Genomic DNA, 11,522 nt, shown 5'->3' on the forward strand with positions numbered 1-11,522 from the left:
GAGAGTTAGCACTGACTAGCTGAATTCACTCAAAAGTCACAATGCCCTTCAGCTTACAGCACTAATGGAAGGGGCACAGGGTGGAAATCAGGCTTTTCTGGTGGCCTGTTTTCCAATTGAGAAGAAGGGACAAGAGGGAAGGAGGAAGAGGGAAGCAAAATGGCAAATTCCAAACGCCCCCAGCGAGTTACAGATTAATTCCAAGCCCATAAGAAACCACTGTCCTCTGACTTTCTGTTTCACTTTGGCCATAGAATGTCCTTCAAAATAATTCCCATAGGAATTAGAGCAGATTTTTTAGTAAAACACCCAAGCTTGATTTTAAAATAGGCCAGTTGTGGAAAATCCAGCACAACCCTCAGTGAATTGCTCCAAACTCTGATGTTAAAAATGCTCCTCGCCTTACTTCCACTGTGTATTGGTCTAGCTTCAGCTTCCAGCCATTGTCTGCTCATAACTTTTATCCAGTAAAGTGAAGATGGAGGCTTGCTGCAGCAAGGCTACAGGGCTCTCCGAGGTTCCCCTTGCCCCACATCCTTGTCCTGCCTGGCTGTTGTCAAGGGAGCTCTGTGAGGTCACAAATGCCTCATTCCTAGAATCATAGAATATCAGGGTTGAAAGGACCTCAGGAGGTATCTAGTCCAACCCCCTGCTCAAAGCAGGACCTACCCCAACTAACTGTCTTTGCTCAATGGGCTGAGTTCCTGCCAAAAGCTTTTGTGAAGTCACTGCCACACCTACCTTTCTCTGGCAGGCCTGACGTCTGGCCCTGGCCAGCCCAGCTGGATGTTTGAGCTGCACCTCGGATCACCCCACTTGCTCATTATTGATTCTGGAGAGCAAGCAGGCTACCCAGTAAAACAGCAGAGTCCCGTTCCGCACTCCACACTGAGTTTTTCATAGAAGTATCGGCTGTGAAACAACTCAGTCTCCTAATGTGGCCTCTATTTCACAGGCTATGAAATTTCACACTCTTAGCACCCTATTAAGCCCAATTGCTTGTGATTCACTAAAAAGGCACCTTCCCAACCAGTTATGATGGTAGGACACCAGGAAACAGAGACTCCGCCTCTCCCCTGGGTAATTTGTCCCAGTGGCTAGTCTCCCTCACTGTCATAATTACATTTGAAATTGACAACCTCTGATAAGGGCCAAATTTATGACAATCTTTTAAATAATTTAAATAGAAGAGAAAAAATAACATTCAGTAGAACATGTTCACTGCCAAGTTTTTCAGACAGTCGCACCACTGATGTGATAGCTAAGGCCCTGGAAGCAAAGTTAGCTGAAATGCTAACCCAGCTTTGGGCAGCAGTAGCTTCTTTGCAAGGTGCAGAAAGTATTGTCTTCCTTTCAGTTTATTCAAATCGTTCAGTTCAATCGACTAGTTTGTTGAAATTCAAGAAAGCCATTGGGAATTCACAAAACAGGCAAACTTGTTTTCCTCCCTCAATCTATGGATAAAAACTAGGAGATAGATCTACTGGTTCATCAATCTAGAAACACGTGGAGACAAGAACGTATCATTTCAGTTCACTAACCACACATCAAATGCCTTTCTTTAAGAAATCAGTTAGTTTGAAATGCAAAACATTTTGATACAACTTCTTTCTTCTGCTTCTCTTTCTAGCTCTGGCATGACCTTGCTGTGTGACCAAAGAGAGGTCACTTCTTTTCTTTTTCCCTCGGTATCATGGGGAACCGAGAAAATTCTCTCAGCCCCAGCAGGAGAGAGATTTGAGCAAGCCAGGCGTGTTAGGGCCCTTGTGCTCTAAAGGACAATGGGCGATTGTTGTTTGGGGCAAGAATCCCAATGGATTTGTTACTTGTCCCCCAACCAAAGCCAATAACACATCTCGGTATTTTCAGTCATGAGTTAGACATTCTCAGCACCCTTCGTCTCCCACAGCCCTCAGGTGTTCCTTGGATTAGAGAGGCTTGGATGCTAAGAGAACTGGAATTATTTTACTGGTTTCCTGGGTGTTACTAGCCCATGAGGGTCTTAGTCTGGCCCCCAAGGCCCACACTCCCAGACACTAAAGATCAGGATGGGTTCATTTCACTCAAAGATTTTTGTATTTGCATTTTTGAATTATTTTCCTAATGAAAGATTGATTCTCATGAAATCTTAGAGCAGGCAGATGATAGAACAAGGAGCAATGCTCTCAAGTTGCAGTGTGGAAGGCTCGGACATTAGGAAAAACTTTTCTACTAGGATGGTGGTGATGCCTTTGAATCTGCTAGGATAGAGTCCCCTATCTTGTATCTCTATCTAGAGCCTATATTTTTTCTTACCTTCTACACAGATGACAATGTCTTTGAAAAAAATCCACACAGGAATGACAAACACACGCACTGAATCTCCTGCACACCAACGTCTCTTGGTCCTCAGCGAGAGACCGCGAGATGGAGGCTTGCTGCAGCAAGGCTACAGGGCTCTCCAAGGTTCCCCCTGCCCCACATCCCTGTCCTGCCTGGCTGTATCAAGGGAGCTCTGTGAGGTCACAGATGCCTCATCATCTTTGCCCAATAGGCTGAGTTCCTGCCAAAGGCCTTTGTGAAGTCACTGCCACACCCACTTTTCCCTTGCAGGCATGATGTCTGCCCCTGGCCAGCCCAGCTGGATGTTTGAGCTGCACCCCGGATCACCCCACTTGCTCATTATTGATTCTGGGGAGCAAGCAGGATACCCAGTAAAACAGTAGAGTCTCTTCCTCACCCCACACTGAGCTTTTCATAGAGATTATGAAACAATTCGATCTCCTAATGTGGCCTCTCTTTCACAGGCTATGAAATTTCACACACTTTGGACCATATTAAGCCCAATTGCTTGTAAGTCACTAAAAGGCACCTTCCAGAATGACAGGCAGTTGTGACGTGAAGACACCAGGAAACAGAGACTCCCCTCTCCCCTGGGTAACTTGATCCAGTGTCTAGTCTCCCTCACTGTCAAAAATGTGTGCCTACGTCTCATTTGAATTACTCTGGCTTCAGCTGGCGGTTCTTGCTGTGCCTTTTTTGGCTAGATCGAATTATCCTTGCCCCATGAAATCCGATCTCCCAGTCCTGCTGGGACCCCTCAGCCAGGAGAACCCAGTAGGGGCCTCCTAGCTGTTTCTCTGCCCGGCTGGGGACAGGACTTCCTCTCTGTGGGGATATCAGACGCACCTGCAGAGGCAATGCAGAAGTGAGTGCGCTGCATTGGCCCGGTGTTGGGCTCAAGGCTTTGGTCTTGGCAGCTTCTGCTCCAGTCACATCTCTGGGTGCCCGGACTCAGAGATTCTGGCCCCCTGTGGGGTCAGCCAGTGCTGAGGCACCAGGCTCAGGACTTTCATGCCCCTCCCCACTCCTGCCGGTGCTCTGGGTGCCTGGGCTCAGGGCTTCTGCCCGGCCTCTGCAGCGGGGGCTCGGGGCTTCCCTTGTAGTTCCTTCTGGGGCTCAGGGGTCCATTTCTCTGGATGTTCTGAAAATGGTAGGAACCGAGGTGCTCCCAAGTAGTAGGTAGGAGCTGAGGTGCTCCCAACAGCAGGGACCCACCTGCACATCTGGGAACCTCCTCTAGCTTCAGAAAAGTTGCTAGCTGCTGCTCTTGGAGCTCAGGTCTGAAGGCAGCACAGAAGCAAGGGTGACAATGCTGTGACCCCCCCCCCCCATAACAACCTCTGAACTTCCCCATTCTCCCCGTTTGGTCGGGACCCCCATGGTTACAATACCAGGAAATGTCAGGTGGAAACATCGAAATGGTGACACTGGTCAATTTCAAGGCCAGAGGGTTTTTAAATTAGTCAAAGTGAGCCTTGAATGTGGTAGGGACCTGGCTCTTATGGAGGCCCAAGCAAGTTTGCACTCCCCGTTGTCCTGAAAGGCCATGGAGAATTCCTGCTGCCTGAGAAACTTCCCAGAATAAGCTACCAGGACTGGGGAGGAAATGAAGGGAACCAACCAAAGCCTGAGCTAGGATGGAGAGCATTGATCCAAGCCCTGTTTGAATCCCTCCAACCCCACCTGCCTGCCTGTGGTGAAACGGACAGAGGGGCACTGATTTCTAGTTGTGAACTTGCTACAGACCGTGGGCTTCAGCACAAGCCGTATAGCCTATACTCTGAACTCTTGGATAAACAGCAAAGCTGGCTTTTTCAAAACCTTTCCCCCCAGTGCTCTGCATCCACTTGGGATTGTGCCCAGCAGATGCTGGTGGAGGGGAGGGGAAGGGAGAGGAGGCCATGCAAATGTTGTGGCATCTGCACTACCCTACAGACACACACACAGCAGTGCAGGGCATAATATCCAGGAAAGTAAATTATTTGGCCATAACCTACAAAATCCTCAGTTTTTAAAGTCCAATTTCTCTAGAAAACAATGGGAGGGAGGGGTTAGAGAGTTGCAGTAACCACCTGGACTTCCAATCTCTGGCCAGCCGCATCCCCCTCTCCAGAGTTTTCACTGCTGTCGTCTCCAAACTGGTCCGCCTGATCTAATGTGAGGTCACATCCTGGCCTTTAGGGACATTGGCAGGATCTTCCCTCTTCCCAGCTGCAGCATCAGCCTTGTTATCCTGCCTGATAAGGATCTCACCAGCTAAATGGCATGTGGCATGACAGGCTCTTCGCTGAGGGCCCTTGACAGCGCCCAATTGAGATCTGAATTCCTGACTTTTTACTGGACTCCTGGACCCTCTCATGCTGCTGCTGCAAATGTTCCTTCTCACTCAGTGCTGAGCAGCAGAATGCTCCTTGCCCTTTGGCTGTGCGACACAGACATCTAATCCTGCTGCTCTGAAAGAAACCATCTTCACAGCTCTAATCCTGGCTGATCTTGATTAAAATCTTGCCATTCTCCTCTAAGCTTCTTGCTAGGGGGGATTTTCAGATAGATGAACTGCATAAAACAGAGGGAAAGACAAAGAGAAGCATCAACATGTCTAAGAACTTGAACAATATTTGAAGATCATATATTGGTGTCTAACTACCTCCTGCTGCCTGGAGATGAAACTGGTATTTTAAAGACACACACTGCACCTGTGCCTGACCTGAGATTCAGCACCCCAAAGAGGGATAGCTCAGTGGTTTAAGAATTAGCCTGTTAAAGCCAGGCTTCTGAGTTCAATGCTTGAGGAGGCCATTGAGGGAACTGGGTAAAATTCTGTCTGGGGATTGGTCCTGCTTTGAGCAGGGGGTTGGACTAGATACCTCCTGAGGTCCCTTCCAACCCTGCTATTCTATGAATTCTGTCATCTCGTGTTGGCAGAACAAATAAACCCCTTATACAATCCATTTGAGTTCAAGAAAGAGAGATCTGTCTTGCAACAAGTTTTAACATTACGGGGCAAAGACTAAGGTGAGTGGTTTATTTTTCTTTCAGTTCTAATACCTGAGGAAAGCTTCAAAATCCATTGTGTCGACCAAGAGAAAAGACTGTTTTTCTGTTCTCCAAGTGCTGATGCTTTTGACTCCAAGATGTTGTCTTCATTTTCTCTCACAAAATAACTTGCAGTGAAATAGGACCAACTGCCTAAACTATCCTAAACTATCCTGAACGCTGCATGTCAGAGTTTGGGAATACCAGGATAGATCACCACCTGGCGTCAGTTGTCACAGATCCATCAGCATCAGCAGAGCTACTGTGATTGATACCAACTGAGTGTCTGGTTCATTGTGCTGTACTGAGTTAAAAGATTTCATACGCTGTGCATATGAGGATGAAAATGTAGGGTGGAAGGGACCTCATGTAGTCAAGTCAGGCTCCGCATACTGGGGCAAGACCCCTTGGTTTCAAAGAATCTTGTTTAATGGAGGGTTTTTTCTTTTTTTTTCTAAAAATGTGCTTCATTTATTTGAATATCAAACTTTTTCATTTAAAATTTCCCAGACTAAGTTTTGTGCTGGTGAAATATTCCCAGTCAACTGCCCTGAGAGAGAAGATTATGAAGAAAGACAGTACAGTATGGAATGGGCTTCCCCAGTGCACCATTCTCTGCCCCCATGGAAGGTCTCATGGGTTCGGGGTGGATACATACCGATAATGGAATGAAATCTCTCTTGCATAGTTGTGTTTTCTTCTTAGTTTGAAGCGGGAGAAGGAACAGGAACATCTGGACCCACCTAGCTTCCAAGGGAACCATCTTTCTTGATGCTGTTTGACCTGCTTGTGTGATCTCTCACACCAAACCAGCAGGCCCTCAATATAAGAGGCAAAATGTGACCTTGTACAAAAAGCATGTGCTATGAAATGTTAACAGCTTGGTTCACTGTGAAAGAGTCTTCCCATTGTTCTCTAAAATGTGTCTTTTTAAATACTACTTTCCCTTTTCTTTCCTCCCGCAGCTGCAAATGTTTCAACGCTCCCCGTATCATCTCCATCCCAGAGGCTAGCGAGGATTAGAAGGTGAAAAAAATGCACTCGCGATTAAATGTTCTCTGAGCTCATGCAGTGCACCAGCACTGAAAGAGCCCAGCAGAATGCGTGGAGGCAGACAACATCAGAGTGCAGGAAGGCAGAAAATGAACATGAGGACAGGGGGGACGCACAAGAGGACAAGTGGTGGGATCAAGATGAGAGGTGGCGTCAGCGTGATGAAAGGAGGCAGCTCAGCTCTACTGGAGGATCAAACTGATATGTTCCGGCATATGGCTGAGGTGCAGGAAAGGCAGCAGGAGCACAGACCGCCACTACAGCCCATGTGTAACCAACCACCCTCTTCCCCAAGTTCCATAGCCTCCTCATCCAGACGCCCAAGAACGCGGTGGGGTGGGCCTCTGGGCATCCAACCACTCCTCCCCAGAGGACTGCCCACGCAACAGAAGGCTGACTTTCAATAAGATTTGAAGTGCAGGGTAGCCTTGTCCTTCCCTCCTCCTCTCCTCCACCACCCCACCCAGTGCTTCCCTCCTCCTCCACTCCTCCCAGGCTACCTTGGCAGTTATCCCCCTATTTATGTGACAAAGTAATAAAGAATGCATGAATTTTAACAACGACTTTATTGCCTCTGCAAGCGGTGATCGAAGGGGGGAGAGGAGGGTAGTTGGCTTACAGGGAAGTAGAGTGAACCAAGGGGGCGGGGTTTCATCGAGGAGAAACAAACAAAACTTTCACACCATAGCCTGGCCAGTCATGAAACTGGTTTTCAAAGCTTCTCTGTACTCTTCTAATCACCCTGGTGTCTGGCTGTGCGTAATCAGCGGCCAGGTGATTTGCCTCAACCTCCCACCCCACCATAAACGTTTCCCCCTTACTCTCACAGATATTGGGAAGCGCACAGCAAGCAGTAATAACAATGGGAATATTGGTTTTGCTGAGGTCTAACCAAGTCAGTAAACTGCGCCAGCATGCTTTTAAACATCCAAATGCACATTGTACCATCATTCTGCACTTGCTCAGCCTATGGTTGAACAGCTCCTGACTACTGTCCAAGGTGCCTGTGTATGGCTTCATAAGCCAGGGCGTTAAGGGGTAGGCTGGGTCCCCAAGGATAACTATAGGCATTTCAACATCCCCAATGGTTATTTTCTGATCTGGAAAGTAAGTCCTTTGCTCCGGCTGTTCAAACAGATGTTGATGTTGGTGAAACGTCCCTTGTGATCCACCAGTGCTTGCAGCACCATTGAAAAGTACCCTTTGTGGTTTATGTACTCCGTGCCTTGGTGGTCCAGTCCCAAGATAGGGATATGGGTTCCATCTATCATCCCACCACAGTTAGGGAATCCCATTGCAGCAAAGCCATCCACTGTGACCTGCACATTTCCCAGAGTCACTACCTTTGGTAGCAGCAGCTCAGTGATTGCATTGGCTACTTGGATCACAGCAGCCCTTTCAGTAGATTTGCCCACTCCAAATTGATTCCCAACTGACTGGTAGTTTTCGGGCATTGCAAGCTTCCAGAGGGCTATAGCCACTTGCTTGTGAACTGTGAGGGCTGCTCTCACCTCAGTATTCTTGTGCTTCAAGGCAGGGGAAAGCAAGTCACAAAGTTCCATGGAAGTGCCCTTACGCATGCGAAAGTTTCGCAGCCACTGGGAATCATCCCAGACCTGCAACACTATGTGGTCCCCACCACTCTAGGAGGGGAGGGAAGTCTGGTGGGCTAGAAGCCAGGACTCCTGGGCACTATCCCTGCTTTGGGAGAAGAGTAGGTCTAGAATGTGTGTGTGTGTGTGTGTCGGGGCGGGGAAGGGCGTTCCAGAGCTTCCTGATGCGTTTTCTTTCATAAAATGGAGGTAAAATTGATCATCAAAATATTTTGCAATCTGTGGGATTTCTTTCCCCCTGCCAAAACAGCTCACAACTGAAAAAAAGTGTCAGCTGAAATCTTTCATCGGGGCCCCCATCACTCCAGGCCCTGCACAGACCCCCTTGACTGAGATCGGGAACCCATTGTGCTAGGTGCTCCAGAGACTGATTGCATTTGCAGCTGGGATATGTCAGCTAGGGCTGTGGGGGGGGCCGGGGGTTTGAAGTTTTGGGGCATGGAGCAAAGTGAAGCAGTCACAGCAGGGTAAAGGAAAAATGCTGCTCTGAGCTCAGTGGTGGCGGCGTGTTTCACTCCCCTGCCACCAAACTGCTGCGTGGGCAAGAAATCTCTCTGGTGCCCCCGGCTGCTGGAGGCCAATGAGCGAGAGCAGCATGGGAGGCTGCTGCCTGCGACACATGCCTGGGGAAAGTGCTGCACGGGCAGGTCCCTGGATATGGAGGGGAGTGGAGGGCATGTGGAAGAACTGGCCGGCTGGGGGGATCCTGACCCAGAGCACTGGCCAGCCGTAGGCACCGAGCACTGAACAGAAGGCCCAGCCCAGCTATCTCAGGCAAAGGGACAGTCCTGGGAAAACCTGGGCAGGATCCACTGACTGGGGATGGTTCCACAGGGCAGGCCTGAGTCACAACCCTGATTTCTCCTCCCGACGGGTATGATCCAGCAAGGATCCAATCTCAGCTAAGCCATGCAAAGGGCAGGAGGCGGGGGGCAGCCGAGGGTTTGTGAGCTTCTGCTTTCACTTTTCTGTACTTCAGAGATGTAACCCTTCTGCCCCTCTGAGTTGGCAGCAACAAGGGCCGGGTTCAGTATCCAGGGGTTCCGTTTCAATAACACAATGCATAACCGGCTCAAGCCCCCACCCAGTGACCTGGGACACTTACATACCACCCCCCCCCAGGCGCCTCTAGGAGGCAATACTTCCCCTCTTGCAAGCACGGAGTCTGAGTGTAGCAAAATCCTTTTAATAATGGAGGGAAACAATGCAGCATCACATTGGAGAAACACCACAAACAGGATTATAACAAAAACCATAAGCAAAAACCCACCTCCAAGTATGTTTGGCAATGTCCTTTCCCCCTTAGGGTCTTAAGTTCAATCACCCCAAACTTCAACAACCTGAAAGTCTCTGGTCAGTGCCACCCCAGAGTTCAAAAGTTTGCCTGCAGAGTTTTACCCCCCCCCAGCCTGGATGGAAATGGGGGTGGGGCCCACACAGGGTGTTAAGGGGCACCTTACGTGGGCCAGGACCAACTGCTCTGCCTCTCCGTGGAGCTCTGCTGCAGCCTTCACCACGACCAGCTCCACTACACCAGCTGTGCCGTTCCTCCAGCTGACCCGTGAGCCACTCCAGCTGTCCCTGCAAACCGCTCCACTCCGCTCACTGTTCCATGGGCTGCTCCAACATGCTGCAAACTGCTCCGCTCTGCCAGCCACTTAGCGATAGGTCTTCAGGCTCCCCCACTAGTTAACACAGCACTCAGTGATTTCAGCTCATAGTAGGGGAGCCCCAGTGCTGGTGCACCATTGGCTCAACATGAATTCAGCTCAGCCGCCTCTAGATGGACTCCTAATGGAAACAAAATTAGCTCTACTCTTTAACAGTGGAGCAAGGAGGATGTGCAACTGGTGTTCCAAGCCCTTAAACAAGGCCCATACCATCAAGTATACACACCAGTTCCCAACCTCTCCCAAATCACTGGGTTTTGGAACCCATGTCCCTTGCCTAGCAAGTACTACTTGAGGTTGAGTCATTCCTGTCATAAAGCAGTCTCATAGTTCCTCATTCACATAATCAGGGTGACAACACTATTCCTCCTGCCCCAATAACAAAGAAATTGGGGATCCCAGAGCTGTCAAAATAACCATCCCAGGCTGCCGTGGGCTATGCTAGGTGGGGTGGTTGCGTCAATGCAAATACCTGAAATTCCTTTCCACACTCCCCATAATTCACCACCAGATGTCAGGATAGAGCTCATCCTGACTCTGCTTACAATTACATGGAAATGAATTGAAAGCGAAAGCTCTAGAACACAAATTGTCAACATCCCTTGTTCAAAAATACAAAGCCAATAGCCTCAAAGCAAAGTCTAAGAGGTTGTCGAGCTGCCTTTTTCTCACTGCGGCTGTCTGCGCATTTCAACCATTACTGATGGAAAAGTGTGTGTGTGTGTGTATGTGTGTGTATGAGAGCGCACGCAGTGAAGTCTGACTTTTTGGATATGACCCAGGCGGCATCCCAGAGATCACAGAACGGAGATTGCAGCAAAGAGCAGGTCTGGCTCCTTGCCCCAATTTCTCCTCCGAAGGGAAACAGCTCAGAAGTCAGAGAAACAACCTGGGGCCCAAAATGGGGAAACGGGTGTAAACACTCTGCTGTGGATTGGACTGCAAATCTCTGGACCTGGCGGTGGAGGGGAGGAGAGACAAGGGCCCCGGGTCAGAAGTGCAGGGGGCTTCTCAGCAGAGAGCCACAGGGTTGGGGGGACCCCCAGGGTCAGCTAGTCCCAGCCCCTGCTGAGATGCAGGATTTCTTGTGTCTGAACCACCCAGGGCAGGTGGTTTTCCAGCCGCTTTCTGAAACTGCCCAGTGAAGGAGCTTCCAGCCCCTCCCAAGGCCTCCTGGGAGTGGGGCCTCCATTGTCCTGCTGTTCTTACCCATCCGGGGGCCAGCCCAGATCACTCCCCATCTCTGAGCTGTCCGGCCCCAGGGCTCACGTAGGGCTGGCCTGGGGCTCCCAGCTGGCCTGGCTGCTGGTGCTGGTGTGTGTTCCAAGCTAAGAGGGGACCAGAGCAGCCTCCTGCCAAGAGAGAGTCACAGACATCTAAGGGGCAGGGGTAGCCTGGAGGGGGCAAATCTGCCCTGAGGGGGGAATCGACTGGAGGGGGAGATCCTGCCCCCTCCGGGATGGTAGTTTCCCCCTCACCCCCTCTGTTACCTGCCCCACAGCTCGCTCTGTCTACCTTGAATTTTCTCTGGCAGAACTGAAAGTAAAACCTCAGCTGGTTTCTGTTTCCTCCTGCCCTGCAGCCCGGCTCTGACCCCGCAGGAATTTGGCTCCGAGGGCATGGGAGGGGTGTAGCCAGAGGGGAGGCTGTTAATAGCACTGCTAGGTGGGGGCTGGGAGCCAGGACTCCTGGGTTCTCTCCCTGGCTCTGGGAGGGGAGTGGGGTCTAGTGAGTTAGAGTAGGGTGAGGGCTGGGAGCCAGGACTCCTGGGTTCCCTCCCCAGTTCTGGGAGGCGAGTGGGGTCTGATGGGTTAGAGCAGGGGGGGCT

The 11,522-nt window shown here is 50.1% G+C and overlaps 1 long non-coding RNA gene across 1 annotated transcript; it reads right to left on the reverse strand.

Annotated features, from left to right (window-relative positions):
* Positions 1-9,775: 9,775 nt before the first annotated feature.
* On the reverse strand, positions 9,776-11,241 carry LOC115651536. Its single transcript, XR_004000381.1, has 3 exons — positions 11,185-11,241; positions 10,904-11,046; positions 9,776-9,815 (listed from the first exon to the last, which is right to left on the reverse strand). It is a non-coding gene; the product is annotated as an uncharacterized LOC115651536 (long non-coding RNA).
* Between the last annotated feature and the right edge of the window lie 281 nt (positions 11,242-11,522).

This window comes from Gopherus evgoodei, chromosome 4 (assembly GCF_007399415.2).
Source record: "Gopherus evgoodei ecotype Sinaloan lineage chromosome 4, rGopEvg1_v1.p, whole genome shotgun sequence".
NCBI classification, from domain to species: Eukaryota; Metazoa; Chordata; order Testudines; family Testudinidae; genus Gopherus; species Gopherus evgoodei.